This window comes from Dasypus novemcinctus, chromosome 23 (genome assembly GCF_030445035.2).
Source record: "Dasypus novemcinctus isolate mDasNov1 chromosome 23, mDasNov1.1.hap2, whole genome shotgun sequence".
Classification (NCBI taxonomy): Eukaryota; Metazoa; Chordata; class Mammalia; order Cingulata; family Dasypodidae; genus Dasypus; species Dasypus novemcinctus.
The window spans coordinates 70,643,045-70,663,143 of record NC_080695.1 but is presented as its reverse complement, the minus strand read 5'-3'; the positions used below and the strand labels follow the sequence as shown (position 1 = coordinate 70,663,143).

Below are 20,099 nucleotides of genomic sequence, written 5' to 3'. Positions count from 1 at the left end.
CTGCGCTGCGCTCCTCCCCGCCCGGCCCCGCCGCAGGTCAAGGCCGAGGGCGCCGCCCCCAGCGAGGAGCCGAGTCCGGGCAGAGCCCGAGGGTCCCGCCCCGGCCGAGCCCGCCCTCCCTGGGCTGGACCCCGAAGGCCCGCGCCGTGCCGGGGGCAGCTCTGTCCTCTCTCGGGTGCGGCCCGACCCGGCAGCCCTCTCCCCAGGGGGCGGCCCTGGGAGCGCAGCAAGAGGTTCTCGACCCGGGGCGCCGCGCCTGACCTCCCTCTTGGACGGGCGAAGGCTCCAGAAGCCGCCTGGGAAGGCAAGGCGGCCCTGCCCTTCCCGGGGCTGCACCCCGGGGTCCGGGGCCCGCCCTCAGGCCCCCCGCGGGGCACTCCCCGCTGCTCGCCCTGAGGGCGGGGGGCGAGGAGAGAGCTGAGAGTGGGCGCTGCGGGGATCGGCCCCAGGACCCCCGGGCCCGCAGGAGGCTGGTCTCCGGGGGAGGGGGGCGACTGAGGGGAGGGGGCCGCCTTTCCTAGCCGGTGACCTGGACCCCGTGACCCTGTCCTCCCTGCCTGCGCGCGTCCCGGAGAGGGAGGGCGGTTAGAGGCGGCCGGCGTTCCTCCAGGGCTCTGTCTGTCTGTCTGGTCAGCGCTTGCCACTCCCGGCCCCCTCGCTGCTTTCTACTCTGTGGCTCCCGGGTCTGGGACCCGCAGCTGCTGGGAACAGGGGTCTCCACGCGCCGAGCCGGGCCTCTGCCCCCCCACCCCGCGCTGGGGCCTAGACTCCGGCAGGATCGCTGCGGCTAGTCCAGCTCCGGATCGGGAGCCGGGCTCAGCACTCGGCGTGCCCAGCTGGCTCGGTCTGCGCAGCGCGAGCCTTGCAACCTCGAGATCGAGGATTCGAGCCCCACGTTGGGTGTGACTTTGGCACTGAGTCTTGCCCAACTCTCGGGGCTATGTCAGGAGAAACCCGAGCTCGAGTCTCCCTCAGGCTCCCCGGTCTGCTGCTTTCCTCCTGGTCCGATTCGGGGAATCACCACGTCAGGATCAGCCCGAGCCAGGGACTCCGTGTTTCCCTGCAGGGTCTTGGCCGTTGTCCCTGAGTTCTCAGCCGTCCATCTCCTTTCTGCTCTTGGGCTTAAGCCTCAAAAAAAAAAAAAAAAAAAAAAAAAATTGAAGTACATCATCCTTACATGACCATACATAAAAATAAGTATGTAGTGAAAGTTGTGACTTTCCAAAGCCAACATGCACACAGGGCCCCTGGCAGGGCTCCCCTAGACTCCCCACCAGCAGCACCTTTGTTACAAACGCGAAACCTTTGTTACAAGCTGTGAAAGAGCATCATCAAAATATTACTGCTAAAGGTAGTCCATATGCACGTTTTGTGCATTTCCTCCCACCTCTACGTAATTAACACTGTATATCAGTGTATTTGTTAGAGTTCATGAAAGAACATTCTCATATTTGCTCTGAAAATCAAGTCCTTCCTTGGATATTAACTTTTAAATAGAAGAAGGCATGTTTGGACACGAGGGGAGCGGACGGTTCTGGGCCCCTCCATCCCTGTCCGCTGCTGGGCCCTGCGCCCCAGCCACACCCCAGCCCCGGGCTGACCTGGGCGCCCAGCTCCACTCGCTCCGCGGCTAACAGGCCCCGAGCCCCAGCTCTGAGCCAGGCCCCGGGCGGAGGCGCTGCGGGGCCCAGACCCCAGACCAGCCCCGCCAGGGACCTGGCACCAGACCCCGGGGCCACTGCCCACCCTCTAAGGTGGCGGGGAGGGGTCTGAGGAGCTCCCGGGGCGCAGGGCTTCAGAAAAGAAGGGCGGGGAGGGGGGAAACCTGTCGGGAGCTGCAGGGCTGGAGGGGCGGGGGAAGGGGCGCGGGGCGGACTGCGGCGGGCGGGGAGCGCCAGGGCCCCCCGAGCAGGGCCCGCCTCTAACCCGGGGGGCGCTTGCCTGGCGGCCGAGGCTGGTGGCACTCGTGCTTGGGGTTCGGGGCTCCCTGCGGCGTTGGTGCCGGGGCTTCTGAGACGCTCCTCGGGCGTTTGTGTTTCGGGATCTGGGAGCTTCCTTGGCGCTTGCACTTGGGGTTCTGAGGAGCTTCGGGTTTCCCTGGTATTAGGGGCTTCCGGGGGGTTCTCCGGGTGTCTTTGTCGCGGGGACTCCCCCAACGCCACACGCGGGGGGGTGCTCGGGCCTGGAGCCAGGGGCCTGGGGGGAGGAGGCCCCCGCCCTGTCCTGCTGCGCCCCCTCCCCGCGGGGCCTCCTCCCTCCAGCGAGGCCAGCGGTTCCGGGGACCCCTGGGCAGGGGAAGGTTCTGGGGGGCGCTCATCAGTCCTCGGGGGCTGCTGGGACCGCTGCATTCTCGGCGCCAGCCCAGGGCGGTGAAGAGGCAGGACCCCCTGGTCCAAAATGAGGAAGGCTCTCCTGAGGGCGACCGCAGAGCCGTCACCCAGGCGTGGGCCCCTCGTGGCCTCGCGGGTCCAGCGCCCACGGACCAGCCGCCAGCACCTTCGCCCTTTTTCTAGCGGGCGCGTGGGGGGGCTCGAGAGCTCTAGGGGCCCCATGGTCCCTGCCGGGCTCCGGGGCGGCTCCCCCTGGGGAGGGGGACTCCCTGCTCTCCCGCGAGCCCGGGCTGAGCACCCCGAGTACCCAGCCCTGCCGCTCTGGCCTCTGCGCCCCCAAGACCGCAGGCTGTGCGGGGACACAGGGGCGCTGAGGAGCTCGGCCTGGGCCAGGGGACTGGCTTCCCTCCCGGGTCGCCTTCGTCTGGGTGAGACAGACTCGGGGAGTCCCCACGCACCTGCCCGGCTAGCTCAGTCGGTAGAGCATGAGACTCTTAATCTCAGGGTCGTGGGTTCGAGCCCCACGCTGGGCGTGGCGTTTTACCGCCCATGCGGGCTGCACGTGGAGCTCCGGGACACGAAAACCGCCTGGCCTCCTGACCTGGGGTAGATTTGCCCTCACTGCTGCGACGTCGCCCCCCGCCCTGCAGCAGGAGAAGCGAGTCCCGGGTGACAGGGCTTGATGGCCCAGATGGCCGCCCCGGAGCCCGTGGTAGGAAATCTGCTCCTGGGACCAGAACTTTTAAATCTGCTCCTGGGACCAGAACTTTTTCCGGCCAGTCGCCAGGGCTTCTCAATGCCTGTTCCCGGCCACCGCAGACCGCGGGTCCCCCTGGAGTCACCCCATTTCCGTTCCCCACTCCCTTGAGGCAAGAATCGAATTCCCTGGTCTCGGCCCAGCCACGCCTCTTCCTGCGACTGTGCCGCTCAGTCCCCATCGCCGCCCCACTCGTCTGGCTCCCTGGGGTCCCTCAATGCGACCCCAGAGCTCGGGCCAGGTGTGTGTGGGGAAAGGGCTCAACCTGCTGGAGAAGGAAGCCTGTACCCTCAGGAAGGGGCAAGCCTCCCTGACTGCGAGGCTTACTTCTTACTTTTCTCCGTCGTCGGCTCGTTGGTCTAGGGGTAGGATTCTCGCTTCGGGTGCGAGAGGTACCGGGTTCAAATCCCGGACGAGCCCAGCCCTTTATCCTTTTAAGGCTAAAGGGTAGCTTGTCGGGGTGCCGGCTTCTCTTCGGCTTCTGGATGCCACTTTCCAGGGCTGGGCCTTGGGACAGGGCGGGGTGAGAGGACAGCGGGTGGCAGGCGCGGAGCTCCTAAAGAAGGGGAGAGCGCACGCCTGGGCCGCCGTCCCCCCACGGATCGCCCCTTCTCCAGCGCGGAGTGGCCGCCCGAGGCGATGTCCGACGCCACGGCCACAACAATGTGGTTGGTGGAAACGTACAACGCACCCCGGATTTTCGAGGCTTGATACAAAAATTTTCTGGGTGTGGGGAGGACAACGACCCGGATTCTTACTCTCCTCCTTTCTCACTTAGGCCCATGATCTAGCATGAGTTGAATTTTTTGTACGCTGTGAGGTAGTGGTCAAAATTCAGTTTCCTCTAACACTTTGTTTAAAAGACTATTCCTTTCCCCCTCATGGCTCTGTGGTTGCAAACTTTTTTTTTTTTTTTACAAACCCAGGAGTCCGAAGACATACAATCCTATTTCTATACTGCTTTGTTCTGTAATCACTTTTTCTGTCCTTGTACTCTTGGCCCAAAACCAGTTTAACTTTATAAGTGGTTTTGAAAACCAGGAAAGCGAATCCCATGTATTTGTATTGGTTATTGTCGTATCTATTATTTGTTAGAATCAGCTTGTCAATGTTCACAAAAAATAGCAACTGGAATTTTGGTTGAACTATCATTGGCTCTACAGGTCAGTATGGAGTGCTGGGACATCATTGCAATACTGAGCTTTGAACTCGTGGCATTTCATGAACATAATATAGCTCTTCAATTAATTTACTGCAGTGGTGTTTTATATTTTTCTGATTAATTCCAACCTGTAGCTTTTTCTACTTACTCGGTTGTATCACTGTGAAGAAGAGCAGTGTTTTTTTTTTTAATTACTAACCCTTATTTATACCTTTTAATTATTTCCTTCACTTATTGCATTCTCTTGGCCCTCCAATAGAATGATGAATAGAAAGGTGATAGAAGGAATTCTTGTTTTGTTCCAAAATTCAGGGAAAGGAGCTTTCCAAAATTCTGTCAATAAATATGATATTTGCTGTCATTAAAAACAAAACAAAACAAAAAAAGGCTAGTCAGTCATCTTCCCGGATCTGGGGTCGTTGACTGGCCTCCCGCCTCTGGTAGGTACACCCCAGCCCCCCTCCTTCCATCGTTTGACATCTGGGAGAAAGCTGGAGGCTGGTCAGGGTGACAGCTACAAGGCCACGGCGGCGGGAGGTGGCGCCCTGGTGGCTGGCTGCCAAGCTCTTCACTGAGGGAGGACATTCTGGGTCGCATTTCCCACGTTTGAGCATTTATTGGAGAAGGGGATTCGGCTTAAGCAGAGAAAGGCAGAGCCAGGCTTGGACGGATGGGGTGTTCCTGCAGCTGTGGCCTCGCCGTTGGGGTCTCCCTGCCCACCCAAACCCGAAAGTCTGCGCTGTACTCCCCCACCCTGAAGGAGACACCCTTCCCCCAGCTCCTCCACGGGAGGGCGGTGGGCTTGTCACCCTACGCAAGGCCCGACTGGAGGCGCCGCATGGGAGGCCTCCCATCCGTGCACCCGGGATGTTTCGTGTTGGTAACAAAGGTGCAGCTGCTCCGGGAGGGGGGGAGAGGGGGCCGCGGGCCCGGCTTCTGGCAGGAGGGGGGCGCTGACCCAGGAATCAGGCTGCTGACGTCCGGTGGTCTCCCGAACTCAGGGCCAGGATTCGCCGGTGAATGCACATTGCTAGGCAGGCGTTCCCAACTCTGTCGGCCCCCAGCAGCATCGCAGGCCCGGCCTAAGAAAGACCCCTGGGCAGAGGAGGCGGGCGGAACAGCGCGGAGGCGAGCCCCCCACCCCTGAGCCGTGAGCCGGCCCCTGCGTACCCCGTAAGTACTGGGTTGGCCTCGCAATGCTCACCCGAGCCCCGCAGCCGCCCGCACCCTGCGACGGCATCCCCGCCGGGGCCTCTGGGCAGATGGGGCCGCAGCCAACCTTTAAAAGGCCGCGTGAGAGTTAAAATTCTTTTGAGTCTTGGCACGTCTGAAAACTTCCCTCTGCCTCTCTCTACACCTGGTTGAAAATGATTTCTCCTTAGAGCATCAAATGTTCTCTCTTTCTGAGAATGGCTATTGATAAGCCACATGCCATTCTGATTCCAAATCCTTGGTTGGTGTGCAATTGTTTTGTTTCTGAAAACTTTTGGGATGTTTTCTTTATCCTCCTGGTTCCAAAACTTTGCAGTGACAGGCCTCCGTGTGAGTTCACTTGCATTCATTTGACTGGCATCAAGCGACTTCTTTTAATCTGGAGAATCCCCTTTCCAATCTATGCATCTTGCAGTTAAACAAAACAAAACAAAACTCTTTTCCCCTTTAGGACGGATGTGGGCCCCCGAATCCTCAAGATTGAGGAATGAGCAAAAATGAAGTGGGAATGCAACTGTGGACTAAAGTAGATTTATTATTCTGGTAATGGAAAAACTTGTAACATTGATATAAAGACAGTGGTCACCAGAGGTTCTGAGGGGAGGGAGCGAGATGAATAGGGAGGTGTAGCATGAGGCATTTTTGGGACATTGGAATAGTTCTGCATAATATTGCAATGACAAGCCATTATACATTTTGTCAAAACTATGCAGTGCAAAGTGTAAACCACAGACCATGCTTAGTAGCAATACTTCAATATGTGTTCATCAATTGTAAGGAACGTAAACACTAATGAAAGAGGCTATTAATGGGGGGAAGAGTGGGGGTATATGGGACTCCCCTATATTACCAGGTATTGAACCTGAGACCTCTTAGGTGGGAAGCAGGCACTCAACCACTGAGCTGCATCTGCTCCCAATCCCCTGTATTTTCTAAGTAACATTTATGTCATCTGAAACTTCTTGAGAGGGAGCGGGAGAAGAAGAAGGAGAGGGAGAGGGAGAGGGAGAGGGGGAGAGAAAAGGGGGGAGAGAAGGGGGAGAGCGGGGGAAGAGAGGGGGAGAAGGGGAGAGAGGGGGGAGAGAGAGACAGAGAGAGAGAGAGAGACAGAGAGAGAGACAGAGAGAGCGAGAGACTGGATGTAAAAAAAATGGATGTTGGACTTTTGGAATTCCTGGCCTACATGGAATTTCATTGTTTTTTTCTCTTCTATTTTTCACCTGTTTGTCCTTTTGTTCTTGTTGGGAGATTTCTCGTTGTCCAAAATATCTAAACAGCATTGTTAATTTTAAGAGTTATTTCTTATTCCATTTGTCTCTTTTTAAAACCCCATGACCTATTTAAACTCTTTAGGAGGTATTGGGGATTGAGCTGGAATCTCGGTCGTGGGAGGCAGGCGATCAACCACTGACCTACAGCCCGTCCCCACACTAGGATCTTTTTATTGGCTACAGGCTGTGACTTAGGTTGGCCTCAGTACCACCGACCTTCATATTTCTCTTTGAATTTTCATGTGAAATAAAATGCTTTGTGTTTCTTTGGGTATTTAAGAGTGCAGTGCTTCAAAGCCGGTGATGCTGGAAACCTGAAGCCTTCTCAGAGGTGAGAAAAGGAGAGAAAAACCCCTGGACCCCCCTCCTCCCCGCACCTGGGCGAGGAGCGTGCGTGACGCGGGCTTTGCTGTCGGCGCCAGGAGCTCGCAGCTGCGCCTAGACCCGGCGCAGGTCGGTTGGATCCTCTTGTTGACTGACTCACCTGCACCCTGAAAGCCTGACCACGGCTGCGAACCGCGAACGCACAGACCCCCGATTCCCGGGGCGCGCGCTAGCAACCGAGCCACCGGGCGGTGGAATCAGCATCTCCATTATGAGGGCTGGGGAAAGAAACTGTAAACGTAAGCACTGTTACAGCGGCTCGTTGGTCTAGGGTATGATTCTCGCTTTGGGTGCGAGAGGTCCCGGGTTCAAATCCCGGACGAGCCCTTGAGTTTTCCGCGCATTTCCTAGGCCCGCATTTTCAGCTGAGCACAGGAGACCTGGAAGGTGGAGCTCCCTCGCGGCAGAGCCGAGGGGCACTATCCTGTGCTAGAATTGAACAGAAAAACAGCTGCGAGGGTCGGCCACGAGCCCACCATGAACGCGGGACCCCACACTACCAGTGGTGTTAACCTCGGTTAGAGACCACCCCTCAGACCAGGGAGGGGGGGTCCCTCGGAATAAGGGAGAGTGCAGGTCGCCTGGGCGGCTGTCCCGCAGCAGGGTCCTTGCGTCGGGTTTGTAGAGGTCCATGGTTCAACCCCCGACGGAGCCCTACTCCTAGAATTGAATTTTAGGGGAGCGGGAGCCAGAGCAGGCCCCGGCTTCCAGGGGCAGGACTTCAGCGCCCCCGGCCCGGGTGGGGGTCTCGGCCCCAGCCCCCCTCGCCCAGGCCGCGGGGCCTTCCCGGAGGCGAGGGACGAGTCGGGCACAGCCCAGCCTGCCTGGTTCTCGGGGCTCGGGCACACTGGCACACGCGGACGGACACACAGACTGCCCAGCATGCTCCGAATTTGGACCCCGACCCCGGGTCCCTCTTGCCCCGCAGGCGCGTCCTCCGCTCGCCCCACGACCTGGGGGGGCGCGAGGAGCTGCCACGCCCGGGTCCCCGTGGGAGGAGGACCTCGAGACCCGCCCCTCGTGCTGGGCCTGGCGGTGGCCTGTCCCACTGCCCCCCGCGGGCCACACACTCCCAGCACGAGGGCTGGACCTGAGGACAGGCAGCGCCGGGCTGGGGCAGGGGCAGCCCGACAGCAGGGACCCTCGGCGGCGCGGGTTCCAGCCCCCGCGTCCGGAGCGCGTTTCCTTGGGTCCGGCCTTGCGGGGAGGGCGGGGGCGACGCTAAGCCGAGCGCCGCGGGCGGGGAGGGGTCGTGGCTGTCTCTTCCACTCGCTCGGCTGGTTCCTACTGAGCACCCAGTGGGTGCCACCCTGTGGGGGGTGCAGCCTTTCCGAGGAATGTCCCAGTGACCTTGGCCCTGAGACCCCCGGGCAGCTGCTGCCGCCCTTTGGAGGTCCGTCTGTCCCGCTGGACCCGGGGCTCCCCTCCGGCTCCCCGCAGCGCATTCCCCGCTCGCGCGAGTGGGAGGAAGCGTCTGCGAAGGGACCCAGGGACCTGCCCGCGCGGCGCCGAGAGGCGCAGCTGCCGCCCCGCGCCCGCCCTTCCCGGTGGTGTCTGGAGGCGGCGCGGACCGTGGGACTGGGGGCGCGCAGGAGCTGCTCCCCGGCTTGTCTGGCGCGGAGAGGAGCCGGGGAACTGGGCTCCCTTCGTCTCCGGGGTACCCATCCGTTGCCAGAAGGACTGGAACCCCAAATCTCTTTCAGGCGGCGGTGACTCCGCCTGTCTCCACCCCAAGGAAGCCACAAATGACACAGAGAGCAGAGGGTTGGTCTTGCCTCTCGGCTCGTTGGTCTAGGGGTATGATCCTCACTTAGAGTGCGAGAGGTCCCGGGTTCAAATCCCAAACAAGCCCCGTTTTCTTGTTTTCCTTTCTTTCTCTTTTAAATGCAGTGAAGACATCTACACTGAGCCTGGAGACTTCACCAATAAATGTTGAAGACTGGCGCCTGGAAGGTAATTGAGAAGAAACACCTCCAGCTGCCTGGATGCCGCCCATGGGCGGTTTTTTTTTTTTTTAAACAACGTTATTGATACATATTCATACAGCAGCCAATCGATGATATTTTGTATAATCACTTAGTTGTGCATTCATCACCTCAATAATTTCTATAGCATTTTTACTAATAATAATAAATAAAAAAAAACAACAACAAAAACTCTGCCCTTTTAATAATCAAGTCTTTTTCTTTCTCACTCTTTCTCTTTTATCCTCACTGGAAGAGTATTAATATATTGCTATACACTACTGTCCATATTTTGCTTTGCTTGCATTTTTGCATGATATTAACATCTTGTAATATTAAGGAACATTTGTTCCATTTCAAAGAAAAACAGTCTTATATATGCAATATTAGATCAATATGACCCATTCTCATATTTCATACGAGGTTTTGCTATTGCTATACAGTCCCATGTTATTTATTTTAGCTTTCCTTTTAGTAATATACATGACCTTAGACTTCTCTTTTCAACCACTGTTGTATCCATATATTAGCACTGCTAGTTCCAAACACTATGATGTGCTTTTACCATTTCTATTCATTTCCAAAGATTTATGAACTAATTGTTTTTTTTTACCAATTCTGCACAGATTAAAACCCAACTTTCCATTCTTTAACCTCATTCTATTTTCTGGTGACCTATATTCTAGCTAATAATTCCATGAGTTTACACAATATATTTAGTTCATAATGGCACAATATACAGTGTTTGCCCTTTTGCATCTGGCTTGCTTCACTCAACATACGTTGTCATATGCTCCATGACTTCATTTCTTCTTACCGCTGCATAATGTTCCATTGTACGTAAACACCACGATTTTTCGTTTATCCATTCATGGGCTGACGGACACCTGGGTTGGTTCCATTTTCGGCAATTGTGAATAACGCCACTGTGAACATTGACGTGAAGATGTCTGTTCATGTCACTGCTCTCAGCCACTGCTCTCAGTTTTTCTGGGTGTATACCTAGTACTGGTGATGCCAGGTCACATGGCAGTTCACTATCCAACTTCCTTAGGAGCTGCCGAACAGTCCTCCACAGTGGCTGTACCATTCTACATTCCCACCAACAGTGAGTAAGTGTTCCTATCTCTCCACATCTGCTCCAACACTTGTAGTGTCTGCAGCTTTTATAATCGTGGCCAATCTAATAGGTGTGAAATGATATCTCATTGTAGCTTTTTAAAAAAAGATTTATTTTTATTTATTTCTCTCCCCTTCTCTGTTTTCTGCTCTGTGTGTCCATTCGCTGTGTGTTCTTCGGCATCCGCTTGTATTATCAGGTAGCACTGGGAAACTGCATCTCTTTTTTTGTGTGTGTCATCTTGCTGCATCAGCTCTCTGTGTGTGCGGCACCACTCCTGGGCAGGCTGCACTTTTTTCACGTGGGGGTGGCTCTCTTTGCGAATGGGGCTTCCTTACACAGCAGGGTACTCCTTGCGTGTGACAGCACTGCAGGTGGGCCAGCTCACCACACGGGTCCTGGACCCTTCATGTGGTAGTCGGAAGCTCTATCAGTTGAACCATTCGCTTCCCTCATTGTAGCTTTGATTTGCATTTCCCTAAATGCTACTGATGTTGAACATTTTTCCATGTATTTTTTCACCATTTGTATTTCTTCTTTGGACAAATGTCTATTCAAGCCCTTTGCCCATTTTAAAATCTGGTCTTTTCATTGTTGAGTTGTAGCATCCTGTATATATCATGGATATTAAGCCCTTATCAGATACATGATTTCCAAATATTTTCTCCCATTGAGTTGGTTGCCTTTTTACCCCTCTGACAAAGTCCTCTGAAATGCAAAAGTGTTTAATTTTTTTTTGTTCTCAATTTCATTTATATCTTCTCTAATCTTTATTATTTCTTTCCTTCTGCTTGCTTTGGGATGGGTTTGCTGTTCTTTTTCTAGTTTCTCTAGTTGCTCGGTCAAATCTTTGAGTTTAGCTCTATTCTTTTTTTTTTTTTTTAAACTGGAGCTGGTTGCTTTTTTTTTTAAGATTTATTTTAATTTATTTCTCTCCCCTTCCCCCTTGCCCCTGTTGTCTATTCTCTGTGCCATTCACTGTGTGTTCTTCTGTGACTGCTTGCATTCTTGTCAGCGGCATCAGGAATCTGTGTCTTTTGTTGCATCATCGTGCTGTGTCGGCTCTCCGTGTGTGGCGCCACCCATAGGCACAAAAATCTCCTAAATCAATTCAAAGAGTCGAGGGAAAATATGACAAAAGAGATAAAGAATATTAAGAAAACATGGTGAGAGCATAAAGAACCATCTGAAAGCCTGCAAAGAAAAATAATAGAACTTTTGGGAGTGAAAGACACAATGGATGAAATTAAAAATATATTAGAGGCACATAACAGCAGATACAAATTAATCAAAGACAGAATTAGTGATATTGAGGCCAGAATATCTGTACTTAAAAAGACAGGAGAACAGAAAGAGAAAAGAATGGAAAAAATGGAACATGGTCGCAGGGAATTGAATGGCAGTGCAAAACACACAAACGTATGCATTATCCATGTCCCAGGAGGAGAAGAAAATGGAAAAGGAGCAAAAGAATATTTGAGGGAATAATGACCAAAAACTCCCCAACCATTATGAAAGACATAACTATCAATGGCCAAGAAGGACAATGCACCCCAAACGGGATAAATCTTAACAAACCTGCTTCAAGACACCACTCTTCAGAGTGACAAATTTCAGAGATAGAGGGTTCTGAAAGTAGCAAGAGAAAAGCAAAGCATCATATACAAGAGAACCTCAATAAGATTAAGTGCTGATGGGAAGCGGTTGTGGCTCAACTGATAAAGCATCCGCCTACCATATGGAAGGTCCAGGGTTCAATACCCAGGGCCTCCTGACCCATGTGGTCAGCTGGCTCATGCACAGTGCTGCCGCTCAAGGAGTGCCCTGCTATGCAGGGGTGTCCCCTGTGTAGGAATACCTGGAAGGAGAGCTGCCCCATGTGAAAAAAGCACAGCCCACCCAGGAGTGGTGCTGCATGCATGGAGAACTGATGCAGCAAGATGACACAACAAAAAAATCGACACAGTTTCCCGGTGCCACGTGACAAGAATACAAGTGGACACAGAAGAACACACATGAATGTACACAGAGAGCAGACAATGGGAGGAGAGAAACATCAGTTGAGCTAAATCAGCATCCCATTTATTTATTTTAAAATGTTACATTAAAAAAAATAAGAGGTTTCCATATACTCCTCATCCCCCCTCACCCCACTACTCCCACATCGACAACCTCTTTCATCACTGTGGCACATTCATTGCATTTGGTGAACACATTTTGGAGCACTGCTGCACCACATGGATAATAGTTTACATTGTAGTTCACACTCTTCCCCAGTACATTCAGTGGGTTATGGAAGGATATATGAAGTCCAGCATCTGTCTGTGCAATATCACTTAGGACAACTCCAAGTCCCAAAATTCCCCCACATCACATCTCTTCTTCCCTCTCCCTGCCCTCAGCAACTACAATGGCCACGTTCTCCACATTAATGCTACAATTTCTTCCACTACTAGTCACAATAGCTCCATAGTAGAATATCAGTAAGTCCACTGTAATCCATACTCTATTCCTCCATCCTGTGGACCCTGGGATGGCGATGTCCACTCCACCTCTATATCGAGAGGGAGCTTAGACCCACATGGATGATGGACGTGATTCTCCTGCTTGCAGTTGTAGGCACTCAGTTTCCTGGTGTGGCGGTCGACCGTCTTCACCTCCCTGTTAGCTGCCCTGGGTAAGTCCAATGAGCCATCGCAGACATAAGTACACAACCAGGCTGAAAGTGAAAGGTTGGAAAAAGATATTCCACGCAAATAGATCTGGAGGACCAATTCTAATATCAGACAAAATTGATTTTACGTGCAAAACTATTATAAGGGATGAAAAAGGTCATTGTATGTTAACAAAAGGGCCAATTAACCAAGAAGAAATAGCTATAATAAATATTTATGTACCTAACTTGGTGCCCCAAGGTACACGAGGCACACACCTGCAAAACTGAAGGGAGAGGCGCCCTGGGCGGGGCCCGCCCCAGGGTTAGAGCTGCGGGGCCCACGGCGGGGTTAGAGCTGCGGGGCCCGCCCCGGGGATAGAGCTGCGGGGCCCGCCCCGGGGATAGAGCTGCGGGTCCCGCCCCGGGGATAGAGCTGCGGGGCCCGCGGCGGGTTAGAGCTGCGGGGCCCGCCCCGGGGATAGAGCTGCGGGGCCCGCCCCGGGGATAGAGCTGCGGGGCCCGCGGCGGGGTTAGAGCTGCGGGGCCCGCCCCGGGGATAGAGCTGCGGGGCCCGCCCCGGGGATAGAGCTGCGGGGCCCGCCCCGGGGATAGAGCTGCGGGGCCCGCGGCGGGGTTAGAGCTGCGGGGCCCGCCCCGGGGATAGAGCTGCGGGGCCCGCGGCGGGGTTAGAGCTGCGGGGCCTGCCCCCGGGATAGAGCTGCGGGGCTCTGCGCGGGAACGCGAACCTCGCTCGGAGTGAGGGGCTGTCGGCGCCCAGTAGTTGTGTCTTAACAGGCCTTCGAGCTTTTAGACAAGATGAGTGATAAACCAGACTTGTCCAAAGTGGAGAAGTTCGACAGGTCAAAACTGAAGAAAACTAACACTGAAGAAAAAAATACTCTTCCATCAAAGGAAACTACGCAGCAGGAGAAAGAATGTGTCCAAACATCATAAAGTGGGGATCTCCTTGCAAGAGCAAATTTCAGCATTGTCTGGATGTCTTTGTTACGGGATTGTTTTTTGTAAACTAATGTGTTTGTAGAGAATTTAGGCATCTCCAATCTTCTCATCTATACTCACTAGTTAAAGGGTATGGAGTAGCCAATGTTCCATTACCCTGATTTTAAAACTCCCATTGGTGCATAAATTCCAGATAGCTGATGCTATCAGTAATCTCAGCATTGACGATCTCTGTGTATGTAGTCCTTGTACCCCCTACAAGATAGGTCACTTTTAACATCCTCCAATGGTTGCCTCCACTATTCCATAATTTTCAGGAAGTTGCATGCCCTAGCAACCTCTCAATTTATTTTCCTTTCAAATGTAGCAATAAAATAATATAATAATTATAAAAAAAAACTGAAGGGAGAAAGAAACATCTCTACAGTAATAGTTGGAGACTTCAATACACCACTCTCAGCAGTGAATAGAACATCTGGACAGGGGATAAATAAACAGAGAGCTTGAATAATATGGTAAATAAACTAGACCTAAAAGATATTTATAGAGCATTAACTCCAAAACAGGAGGATATATATTCTTTTCAAGTGCTCATGGATCCTGCTCCAGGTTAGACTATAAATAAGTTGGGTCACAAAACAGGTCTCAATAAATGTAGAAATATTGAAATTATACAAAATATTTTCTCTGATCGTAATGGAATGAAGCTGGAAATCAATAATGAACAGAAAAATGGAAAATTCATAAATATATGGAGATTAAGCCACACGATCTTAAATAATCAGTGGGCCAAAGAAGAAATTGCAAGAGAATTCAGCAAATATCTTGAGATGAATGAAAATGAGAACACAACATATTAAAACACATGGAGGGAGTGGAAGTGGCTCAAGCCTTTGGGCGCCTCCCTCTCACATGCGATGTCTGGGGTTTGGTTCCTGGTGCCTCCCAAAAAGAAGACGAGCACTCAAGGACACAGAGCAGACAGCAAGCACAAACAATGAGGGGGAGGGGAGAAATAAATAAAATAAATAAATCTTAAGAAAAACCTATGGGACACCACAAAGGCAGTGCTGAGAGGGAACTTTATAGCCCTCCATGCTTACATTAAAAAGAAGAGCTAAAATTGAAGACCTAACTGTCCACCTGAAGGAATTAGAAAAAGAACAGCAAACTAATCCAAAACTAAGATGTGGGAAAGAAATAATAAAGATCAGAGCAGAAATGAATGAAATGGAGAATGAAAAAACAATAGAATCAACAAAACAAAAATTTTATTCTTTGAGAAGATCAACAAAATCAACAAACCCTTAACTAGACTGACAAAGAAAAAAAGAGAAGATACAAATAAATAAAATCTGAAATGAGAGAGGAGTCTTTATCACTGACTCCACAGAAATAAGAGTGATCGTAAAAGGATACTATATAAAACTGTATGCCAAAAAAACACAGATGAAATGACAATTTCCTAGAAACACATGAACAACCTACATTGACCTTAGAATAAATAAAAGACCTTAACAAATCAATCACAAGGTAAGAGATTGAAACAGTCATCACAAACCTCCCAAAGGTGAAAGGCCCCGGACCTGATGTCTTCACAGGTGACTCCTACCAACCATTCAAAGACAATCTAATACCAGCCTTGTTCAAGCTCTTCCAAGCAATGAACAGGAAGGAATGCTACCAAACTCATTCTATGAAGCCAACATTATCCTAATACCCAAACTAGATAAAGAGACTATGAAAAATAAAATTATAGACCAATATCTCTAATAAATATAGATGCAAAAATCCTCAAGAAAACACTTGCAAACCAAATCCAAAAGCACATTTAAAAAATTATACACAACAATCAAGTTTTATCTCAGGTATGCAAGGGCAAGAAACACAAGAAAATCAATTAGCATAATATACTATATTTGATAACATATCTTTTCTTGATAAAAATACTCCAAAAGATAGGAATAGAAGGAAGCTTTCTCAATATGGTAACGTGTATATGTGAAAAACCTACAGCTAGCATTGTATCCAATGGTGAAAGACTGAAAGCTTTCCTGTTAATCGCGAACAAGACAAGGACGCCCACTGTCACCACCGTTAGTCAATATTGTGCTAGAAGTTCTAACTAGAGCAATTAGGCTAGATAAAGAAATAAAAGGAACCTAGAAAGGAAAGGAAGAAGAAAACCCTTCGCTATTCACTGATATGATCCTATATCTAGAAAATCCTGAAAAATCCATAACAAAACTAGTAGAATAGATGAGTTGAGCAAAATGGCGGGATACAAGATTAATAAGCAAAAATCAGTAGTGTTTCTAAAGACTACTGATGATGTTACCGTAAGGATGACTATTTCCAATAGATAAACCTTTCCAATCTAGAGCTACAAAGGACAAACATTTCTCTGAGTAAGAAGGCAGTTTATTGTGAGTGCACAAGCAAGGAACTGGAGGCATCTTTCCAAAACCAATTCAAAGTGAGAATGAGAACTAGGGTTTTTAGAGCAAAAGGAGAGGGGTGGTGGAGAAGAAAAACAAATGATGCCAAGGGTCTTTTGAGGAGGGTGTATTACTCAGCCAAAGGGGTGCTGATGCAAAATACCAGAAATCTGTTGGCTTTTATAAAGGGTATTTATTTGGGGTAGAAGCTTACAGTTACCAGGCTGTAAAACATAAGTTACTTCCTTCACCAAAGTCTGTTCCCACATGTTGGAGCAAGATGGCTGCTGATGTCGGCAAGGGTTCAGCCTTCCTCTTCCTCTTAAGGCTCCGTGGTACCAGCTTCTTCCAATATCAGCTGTAGGCTGGGATAAGTCTCGTCTCTCTCCTTGGGCTCATTCTTCTCCGGGCTCAGGTGCTCTGTTCTCTCCACGAGATCAGCTACAGATTATCAGGCAAATGGCTTCTCTCTCTTCCCGGGGCTTCTGCTGTGTATAATGGAGCCTTCTCTCTTTCCTCATGAATCTGCTCCTCTGTGTGCTTACTTTCCAGGCTCCAGGCTCGAAACTCCAACTAACTCCTCTGCCTTGTCGTATTCTCTGTGAGTCCCCCCCCCCAATGTCCTACTGATGTGGCCCAATCAAAGCCTTAATCATAATTTAATCAAGTAAGAGTGAAACCTCTGAATCCTATGCAATCTAATGTACCCAGAGGAATAGACCAATTTACAAACATATCCAATATCTATCTTTGGAATTCATAAATAATGTCTGCAGAGGATATGTGCAATTTCTCAGTCCTCTGTTGTTTTAAGCACGTTCAAATTGTCCTTGATTTCAGTGACTAATAAACCACAGTTTAGACATAGCCGTGCAGGTACAAGGCCTTCATGGCTCCTTTTCAGACAACTGCTCAAGGATATTAAGCTTTTTGTCTCCGAGAAAAGTTACAGATTTACATCATTCTGTTTGATATTGCTTTGATATGTTATCTTATTCCTGAAAGCAAAACTGAGAAAGTCTTGTTAATATCCTTCAGGGAACTAAGTGCAAAAAGTAAACTTCTAAAATAAGATTAATAGAACACCAGCTCAATTTGTTTTAGAATTTACAGAGCTGCTTAAGTAAAGAAATTTTAGTAAGCACATTTTCCAGCTCTCAATGAGCACTCTGAGGAGGAAATGAGGGGGGGAAATCCATTTATAATAGTGACTAAGAGAACCAAATACTTAGGAATGAACTTAACCAAGGACATGAAGGAGAAAACTATAAAACATTGCTAAAAAAGCCAAAGACTGGGAAGTGGATTTGGCCCAATGGATAGGGTGTCCGCCTACCACATGGGAGGTCCAAGGTTCAGACCTCCTGACCCATGTGATGAGCTGGCTCACGCACAGTGCTGATGTGCTCAAGGAGTGTGGTGCCACGCAGGGGTGTCCCCGCGTAGGGGAGCCCCACGCGGAAGGAGTGCGCCCTGTAAGGAGAGCCGCCCAGCGTGAGAAAAGTGCAACCTGCCCAGGGTGCTGCATACAGGGAGAGCTGACGCAGCAAGATGACGCAAGAAAAAGAAACACAGATTCCAGGTGCGGCTGACAAGAATACAAGCGGACACAGAAGAACACAGAGTGAATGGACACAGAGAGCAGACAACTGGAGAGAGGAGCAGGGAAGGGGAGAGCAATAAATAAAAAATAAATCTTAAAAAAATAAAAACCCAAAGACTTAAATAAATGGAAGGGCATTCGGTGTTCATGGATTGGAAAACTAAATATCACTAAGATGTCAATTCTACCCAAACTGATACACAGATTCAATGCAATCCCAATAAAAATCCCACCATCCTTTTTTTTTTCAGAAATGGAAAAGCCAATTGTCAAATTTTTTTGGAAAGATAAGGGGCCCTGAATGGCCAAAATGTCTTTAAAAAGAAGAATGAAGGGAAGCGGCTGTGGCTCCATCAGCTGGGCTCCTGTCTACCATACGGGAGGCCCTGGGTTCGCGTCCCGGGGCCGCCTTGTGAAGGCAGGCTCGCCCAAACGCTGCGGAGCGCTGCGGACCCACAAGCGCCGCGGAGCGCCGACTCAGGAAAGTGACACAACAAAAAGGGAGACAAGCAAAAACACAGAAGAGTGCACAGCGAATGTGCACAGGTGGCAGACAGCAAGCAAAAAGCAGCAAGGGGGGAGGGTAAAAAGGAAAAAAAAGAAGAGTGAACTGAAAGGACTCTCACTTCCTGACTTTAAAGCGTATTACTTAGCTACAGTGGTTAAAAACAGCATTGTACTGGCATAAAGAGAGATAAACCGACCGACGGAACTGAACTGAGAACTCAGAAATAGAGCCTCACATCTGTGGTCAAGGGATTCTTTACAAGGCCGTCAGCCCACCCAGGGGTCAGAACAGTCTGTTGAACACACGGTGCTGGGAGGACCGGACAGCCGCAGCCGAAGGAAAGAACGAGGGTCTCTGTCTCACACCTTATACAAAAATTAACTCAAAATGTGTCAAGGAGCTAAATACAAAAGCTAAAACCGTAAAACTCCTGGAAGAAAACGTAGGTAAACAGTGTCAAGATTTTATGTAGGCCGTGGTTTCTTAAACCTTACACCCAAAGAATAAGCAACAAAAGGACCTCCTCCAAGTTAAACACTTTTATTCTTCAAAAAGACTTTGTCAAGAAAGTAAAAAGGCAACCTACTCAATGGGAGAAAATATTTGGAAGCCACACATTCGGTAAGGGTTTGATATCCATGGTATATAAAGAGATCACATAGCTCAGTGATAAAAAGACAAGCAACCATGGGCAAAGAGGGACGCAGATGTTGCTCAAGAGACTGGGCTCCCATCTACCATATAGGAGGGCCAAGGTTCAGTTCCCGGGGCCTCTTGGTGAGGGCAAGCTGGCCTTGTGGCAAACTGGCCCACGTGGAGTCCTGGCATCAACAAGATGATGCAACAAAAAGAGACACAGAGAAGAGGCAATGAGAGATGCAGCAGACCAGGGAGCAAAGGTGGTGCAAGAAATTGAGCACCTCTCTTCCATTCCAGAAGGTCCTAGGATCAGTTCCTGGTGCCCTCTAAAGAAAAGACAAGCAGACACAAGAATGGACACAGAAAACAGACAGCGAGCCCAAAAACAGTAAGTGCAGGGGGAGGAATAAATAAATAAATCGTTAAAAAATGGGCAAAACACTTGAATAGACATTTCTCCAAAAAAGAAATACAAATGGCCAAAAAGTACATGAAAAGATGCTCAACATCACTAGCTATTAGGGAAATGCCAATCAAAATAGACAAGCTGCTACTAAAAGAACAGAAAGCTACAAATGTTGGAGAGGATACGGAGGAACAGGAACACTCATCTGCTCCTGGTGGGATGCAGAGTGGTCTATTCCCCATGGAGGATGGTTTGGTGGTTACTCTGGAAGCTAAGTGGAGAATTGCCATATGGTCCAGCAATCCCACTACTAGGAATATGCTCAGAAGAATGGAAAGCAGGGAGGTGAGCGGATATTTGCACACCAATGTTCATCGCAGCATTAGTCACAATTGCCAAAAGTTGGAAACCACCCAAATGTCCATCAATGGATGAATGGATAAACAAAATGTGGCATATACATACGATGGGATGTTACAGAGCTGTAAGACGTAATGCAGTGTTTACACGTGGGACAACATGGGTACATCTCAAAGACCTTATGTTGCGTGAAGTAAGCCAGTCTCTAAAGAACAAATATTCATGATCTTACTGGAATGAACAAAGGATCCTGAGCAGACTCACAGAGGTGGAGTCTGGAAGATCGACTGCCAGGAGGTAGAAAGTACCAGAGATTGATGCTCAGTCTG

General features: G+C 50.3%; 1 protein-coding gene and 3 non-coding genes across 8 annotated transcripts in view; 3 read left to right on the top strand and 1 right to left on the bottom strand.

Annotated features, from left to right (window-relative positions):
• Positions 1 to 647: 647 nt before the first annotated feature.
• LOC131275640 (uncharacterized) overlaps positions 648 to 20,099 on the bottom strand; it is a 33,078-nt gene continuing 13,626 nt past the window's right edge. For 4 of the 5 annotated variants that reach the window (XM_071211432.1, XM_071211430.1, XM_058286577.2 and 1 more), the window contains one exon: positions 648 to 1,128. The gene's annotated coding sequence lies outside the window, so the exon portion shown is untranslated. Of the gene's footprint in view, positions 1,129 to 12,260; positions 12,920 to 20,099 lie in introns of those variants that run through there. The other variant, XM_071211434.1, reaches the window with a different exon arrangement.
• TRNAK-CUU (transfer RNA lysine (anticodon CUU)) lies at positions 2,791 to 2,863 on the top strand. Its single transcript has one exon. It is a non-coding gene; the product is annotated as a tRNA-Lys (tRNA).
• Positions 3,436 to 3,507, top strand: TRNAP-CGG (transfer RNA proline (anticodon CGG)). Its single transcript has one exon. It is a non-coding gene; the product is annotated as a tRNA-Pro (tRNA).
• Positions 7,373 to 7,443, top strand: TRNAP-UGG (transfer RNA proline (anticodon UGG)). The gene has a single exon. It is a non-coding gene; the product is annotated as a tRNA-Pro (tRNA).